The sequence below is a fragment of the Corylus avellana genome, chromosome ca11 (genome assembly GCF_901000735.1).
Source record: "Corylus avellana chromosome ca11, CavTom2PMs-1.0".
Classification (NCBI taxonomy): domain Eukaryota; kingdom Viridiplantae; phylum Streptophyta; class Magnoliopsida; order Fagales; family Betulaceae; genus Corylus; species Corylus avellana.
Genome location: NC_081551.1, coordinates 11,517,168 through 11,523,937, shown reverse-complemented (window position 1 = coordinate 11,523,937; position 6,770 = coordinate 11,517,168). Strand labels below are relative to the sequence as shown.

General features: G+C 38.2%; 3 non-coding genes across 3 annotated transcripts; all 3 read left to right on the top strand.

The window, feature by feature from the left end:
• The first annotated feature begins 5,475 nt into the window (after positions 1-5,475).
• On the top strand, positions 5,476-5,593 carry LOC132166822 (5S ribosomal RNA). Its single transcript, XR_009438624.1, has one exon. It is a non-coding gene; the product is annotated as a 5S ribosomal RNA (ribosomal RNA).
• A 334-nt stretch (positions 5,594-5,927) lies between these two features.
• On the top strand, positions 5,928-6,046 carry LOC132166821 (5S ribosomal RNA). The gene has a single exon (XR_009438623.1). It is a non-coding gene; the product is annotated as a 5S ribosomal RNA (ribosomal RNA).
• Positions 6,047-6,380: 334 nt separating this feature from the next.
• On the top strand, positions 6,381-6,499 carry LOC132166807 (5S ribosomal RNA). Its single transcript, XR_009438609.1, has one exon. It is a non-coding gene; the product is annotated as a 5S ribosomal RNA (ribosomal RNA).
• Positions 6,500-6,770: the final 271 nt, after the last annotated feature.

Below are 6,770 nucleotides of genomic sequence, written 5' to 3'. Positions count from 1 at the left end.
GCATTCTCCTACGTTACACCAGACTTGCACTGCTCATCTGGTATTGTATCTCTATACCCATTGGGGACAATGTATCATTTTAGTTTAGGGGTGGGGTAGACATTTCTTTGTCTTTTTCCTTGATTATCCTTGTTGTTTTCTTTAAAAACAAAAAACAAAAATTTGCTATGTTATTGATTAAGCAAGGGTAACACCTATTCTGTGGTTTGTATGTCATTGGTCTGTTTAGCATTTTGAACACAACATGTCATTAGGAGTCTAAGTCTTTTGCCTCATTATTGGATTAGAGAGATTTCACATGTTTGAGTTTATCACCACGAGCACATTAGCATAGAATCTGTGAGGTATAAGATTTGACTTGATTATGGTGTATCTTGAGATTTGTAGGATGAAGTGTGATGAAACCTTGGCTTGAAAAAAAAAAAAAAAAAATCAGTTTGAGCTTCTCATTGAGTAACCAAACATCATGCTTCACTAAGCATTGAGTGTTCACGTAAAAAGATAAGAAATCTAACTTGGTTGGTTGTATGGCTAGTTTGGCTTCGTAACCTAGTTGACTTGAGTAATTAAGCCCTTAGGGATATTTCTACATCTAGTGCCCTAAAACCATTTGGTTTGGGAGTCTCTAGCCCAACACTAGTTACATAGGTCAAAAAGAAAACCTAAGGAAGCTAAGCATTGCACAGCCTACACATAAAAAATAAATAAATAAATAAATTGCATGTTTTAAAGCCTTGGTTGTTTCATATGAGCGAATTCCTATCACTTTTAAGGTACACCCAAGTTTGAGAATAAATTGAAGCCTCATGATTATATGTTAGTCTCACATTGCACTTATTGGAACATGTGTTGTTTCAAGTTTCTATCTTTGAGTTGAATGATTTGTGGTTGTCTTGATGATGTGATTGTGGTGTTCACTGTGATAAACCTACTCAGGATGTAAAAAACCATGTGTTTGTGTGGAAGTCCTTGTTTGTCAAATAACATAGTGCATACATGTTTGTGGGCATCATTACTGTTAAACCCTCATGAGACTTCACTCGACCTCTAGCGATGCCTAGGGGTTTAAAAGGCTTGTTGCATATGCTAAATGCAATCGTTTCTCCCACGACAGGGGACTTATGTTTCTTGTTTTCATTTTGTTTTGCTAAGGGACTAGCAAAATGTAAGTTTGGGGTATTTGATGAGTGCCAAATATTGTATATTTGGGCCCCTTAACTTATGTTTGTTAAGCTCTTAGCTGTGTTATTTTCTGATTTTTTTGTTAGTTTTGGTGTGTTGCAGGTCATTAAGAGAAAACTACGGTTTGAGGGTGGAAATAAGCAAAGGAATTGAAGATCTCTGGAAGTGCAATCGAGCACACAGAGCGACGATCGAGCGCATTTGTGCTCGAGCCCATGCATGGAATGCTCGAGCGCACGACCATGTCAACCCTAGCACACATCACTTAACTACTGCGCTGCAGCAGCCCTGAAGAGCCGAGTGCGCTCGAGCGCACCGTGGGTGCGATCGAGCGCACTCACGTTGACCTAGCAGCTTCGAACCCTAGTTTTTTTTATTATTTACAACTTTTTCTCTTGTAACCACACATTGGGAGGCACCGTTTTAAGCAAAAATATGACGTATTGTCGTTTTGGAGCTTTTGCTTCGTTTTCCATTGTAAGTTTTATTTTTCTCATGATGTCAATTCAATTGTTTATTGATTTTGTTATCATGAGAGGCTAAAACCTTCGACTAAGGTTGAAGATGAAGCCTCGTCATTGATAACCATACATGTTCTTGTCGTTTTATATATACAATGAGACTATTTTATGAAAGTGTTGTTCAAAAGTCAATTCAATTGTTTGATTAAGTTCACTTGATTGGATGTTGGTATTTTACTCATGCTTAGTTTAATATTCGTTGTGTTTTGTCCGGGGGTACATTGAATGATTGGATTGAGACTAATATCCATTGTGATCTACAGATACAACGGATGATTTGATCTCAATTAAATATTCGTTGTGATTCTTTTAACAGATGGATTCATCGAATGATTTAATTTGCGTGTTTACAATTTTTGAACAATGTATAATTTTTTTGGGTTAACTATTGCATGCATAAAATGCAAGAAATGTTGTTTGATTTGGCGAGGTGGATTCGGAAACCTTAGTAATTTTCCATTACTTGTTTTCAAATTTTTAGTTTAGTTTATGTTTTTTTTTTTTTTTTGCACGACATAAATACGAAAATTGGAACTAGGTTAAGATAAAATTGGGTTAAACTAGAAAATTGATTTTTGCAAACACGTCTCCCTGTGGATTCTACCTCGTACTTGCACACACTTTACTACACACAACTCATGCGCTTGCGAGTACAATTAAATTTGTACATCAAGTTAAGCACCACAATATGATTATCACAAAGGCGCTAATATTGAAATATTAAAGAGACATAGTTAGGGCTTAAATCTAGCCCTACTAAAGTATTTAGTTACACATAAGTTTGATGCTAATCATCTTCATAAGAAAATAAAAAGGAAAAGAATAAACCCAAAAAACGCTTCCTTGAAGAGCCGTCAATCCTTCTCCTAGAGCTTCCTCTGAAATTGTCTCTAAAATTCTATATTAAATTGTGAGGCTTAGAAGTCTATTTATAGGCTTAGGAAAACCCTAAATTTCCTAGGAATCCCAGAAAAATCGAACTTCAATCTCCTAGTCAAATTAGGAAGCAATCCAAGTACAAATCGAAATAGGATTCGTTCATATTTGCATTATTATATTGCAGGATGGTTTTGGCATAGCAAACGTCTGAATTAGGAAAATTATATTTCACAATGATTTGTAGTAATTTGAGTACTTTCTAATTCCGCTAGAATCACCTTAATCTGATACATGAGCAGAAAGTTATGATCAAAATACTGAGACATGTGCAGAATCCAAATTTGAATCCAATCCGATTTTAACTCCAATTAGAGAAATTCCGATTTAATCATATCCTTAATTTGATTAAACTTAATCATATCATATAGGTCCTCTATTAAGATTGGTTAAGCTTAAACATATCTTCTAGGTCTTCTCAAAGTGTGCTTTAATCCAGAAACTTTTCAGAAACGCTTCATTTTCTTCAATATCCTCAAAACTTATAAAAAACACAAAAACAAAACAAAACATCACAAACTAACAAAACTAAGAGCTTAAAATATGTGAATTAAGGCGTTAAAATATGTATATTTTAGCACATATCAGAGCGCTACTGCGCTCGAGCCTAGGCGTAGCGCTTGAGCCTAGTCTGCATGTGCTCGATCTCCACCTCCAGATTTTCCCAAAAATGCCCTTTAATTCCAAAATTTCCAGAAATGCTTTATGTTCTTCAAAAACCTATAAAAAAACATAAAACACAAAAAGGAAACAAAACATCACAAAATAACAAAACTAAAGGGTTAACATATGTAAATTAAGGGGATAAAATATGTATATTTTAGCACTTATCAGAGAACAAGTTATCGGAAAGATCCACCATTGTTAACGTGGGTATACGTGTTAACAACGAGGGAAACACACCGTGTATCTGGTTTTGTTTAAGATCTAGAACCTGAAGCACACTAAAACACGCTGCTATCTCTTGGTTAACTATATTCGTGAACCCATTAAACCCTAGCTGGACAATCTGAAGCGACAGCGCATAGACCAAGATGTTGTAGAGCATCGAGGAGGGGACCGAATCAGAAAGGTTGTTCTGTGAGAGCAAGAGCATCTGAAGATTAGGTAGAGCCCCGTGATGTACAAATTTAATTGTACTCGCAAGTGCACGAGTCGTGTGCAATATAGCGTGTGTGCAAGTGCGAGGTCGATCCACAGGGATTTGTGTTGTGTAAACCAATTTCTATTTAAACCAACTCTATTTTAACCTAGTTCCGAATTTTGTGATTTTTGCCGTGCAAAATAAAACATAAACTAAAGAAAATAATGAAATAAAATGGTAAAGGACACTAAGGTTTTAGAATTCACTTTGCCAAATCTTAACTCTATATTCTCGTATTTGTTCCTACAATCGAAAAACTATATTCGATGTTTTACAAATATCAAGTTTAAATCATTCAATGAATCCACCCATTTTTACAAATCACAACAAATATCCGATTAGAAATTAAATCATCCTATGTATCCGTTTGGTTAACGAATCACAACGGATATCCGATTTCAATCGAATGATTTGATGTATCCGAAGGATGAAACACATCAAATATCCAACTCCAACACATAATAGTTCATCACATTCAATTAAAAGATATAAATCAAGCAATTGAATGAAAATCTACAACATCCTTATTCGAAGTCAAAATTGTATAAACAAAATACGAGAATACATGAGTTTGTCAATGACGAAGCTTCATCTTCAACCTTAGTTGAAAGATTTAGACTCTCATGATAACAAAAATAATCACCAATTGAATTGTCATCATCGAAAGAATAAAACTTACAATGGAAAACAAAGCAAAAGCTTCCCCACGGCAATACGTCATAATTCAGCTTAAAACGGCCTCCTCCAATTGTGAGGCTTAGAGGTCTATTTATATGGCTTAGGAGAGCCCTAGAAGCCCTAGTAATCCTAGGAATTTCGGAGATTTAAGTCCAAGCCCAAGTAGGATAAAGAAAACCTAAGCCCAAATCGGAATAGGATTCGCCCAGAATTGCGGTCCTATCTTGCGGCATGATTTTGGCCTTGCGGCGCTCCGAATTGGGAAAATTATATTTCACAATGAATTGTAGTAGTTTGAGTTAGCTTTCCAATGCCACTTGAATCACCTCAATCGGATATCTGAGATGAAAGTTATGGTCAAAATACCGAGACGTATTCAGAATCCAATTTTGCATCCAATCCGATTTGACTTCAAATTGAGAAATTTCGAATTAATCCTTTCCTTTATTTGATTAAACTTTAACCATGATTGGTTAAGCTTAACCATATCCTCTAGGTCTTCCCAATTTGCCCCTTTAAGCTTGAAATTTTTCCAGAAATGCTTTCTTTTCTTCCAAAAGCCTATAAAACAAAGAAAATACAAAAAGGCAATAAAATGTCCTAATTAACCAAAACCAAAGGATTAAAACATGCAAGTTAAGGGCTGAAAATATAAATATTTTAGCACTTATCAGCACCCCTCATTTTGCTTTTAGCTTTTTGGTCCGGGTGGCTTTGGCCACGGTCAACTAGCCAGGGCTGGGTGAGCACATTTTTGAGCTCAAAATCCATCATATTCACCCCTCAGTAGCTCATTTTCATCCGTGCTCTGTAGAAAAGGCGTTTTTACGGAGTATTTAGTCTCACTCGCGGACACGTCTTTACGGAGCATTTTCATCATACTTACATCTTAATCACGATGTTATATTATCCCAAAAGTCAAATGGACACGTGCGAGCGCCGGATCCATTAACTGTTAGGGCCAGTTCAGCTAGATGCGTGAGGCTTATATGTATTTTGCGTAAGGATGATAACTGGTGCGATCATACCAGCACTAATGCACCGGATCCCATCAAACTCCGCAGCTAACCGTGCTTGGGCGAGAGTAGTACTAGGATGGGTGACCTCCTGGGAAGTCCTCGTGTTGCACCCCTGATTTTGCTTTTAGATTTTTGGTCCGCGCGGCTTTGGTCACGGTCACCTAGCCAGGGCTGTGTGAGCACATTTTCGAGCTCAAATTCCATCATTTTGACACCCAAGTAGCTCATTTTCATCCGTGCTCTATAGAAAAGGCGTTTTAACGGAGTATTTGCTCTAACTCGCGGACACGTCTTTACGGAGCATTTTCATTATACTTACTTCTTAATCATGATGTTATATTATCCCAAAAGTCAAACGGACACGTGCGAGCGCCGGATCCATTAACTGTTAGGGCCAGTTCAGCTAGATGCGTGAGGCTTATATGTATTTTGCGTAAGGATGCTAACAGGTGCGATCATACCAGCACTAATGCACCGGATCCCATCAGAACTCCGCAGCTAAGCGTGCTTGGGCGAGAGTAGCACTACGATGGGTGACCTCCTGGGAAGTCCTCGTGTTGCACCCCTCATTTTGCTTTTAGCTTTTTGGTCCGCGCGGCTTTGGCCACGGTCACCTAGCCAGGCCTGTGTGAGCACATTTTAGAGCTCAAAATCCATCATTTTGACACCCAAGTAGCTCATTTTCATCCATGCTCTGTAGAAAAGGCGTTTTTACGGAGTATTTGGTCTCACTCGCGGACACGTCTTTACGGAGCATTTTCATCATACTTACTTCTTAATCACGATGTTATATTATCCCAAAAGGCAAATGGACACGTGCGAGCACCGGATCCATTAACTGTTAGGGCCAGTTTAGCTAGATGCGTGAGGCTTATATGTATTTTGCGTAAGGATGCTAACGGGTGCGATCATACCAGCACTAATGCACCGGATCCCATCAGAACTCCGCAGCTAAGCGTGCTTGGGTGAGAGTAGTACTAGGATGGGTGACCTCCTGCGAAGTCCTCGTGTTGCACCCCTCATTTTGCTTTGAGCTTTTTGGTCCGCGCGGCTTTGGCTATGGTCACCTAGCCAGGGCTGTGTGAGCACACTTTCGAGCTCAAAATGCATCATTTTGACCCCTAAGTAGCTCGTTTTCATCCGTGCTCTGTGGGAAAGGCGTTTTTACGGAGTATTTGGTCTCACTCGCGGACACGTCTTTACGCAGCGTTTTCATCATACTTACTTCTTAATCACGATGTTATATTATCCCAAAAGTCAAACGGACACGTGCGAGCGCCAGATCCATTA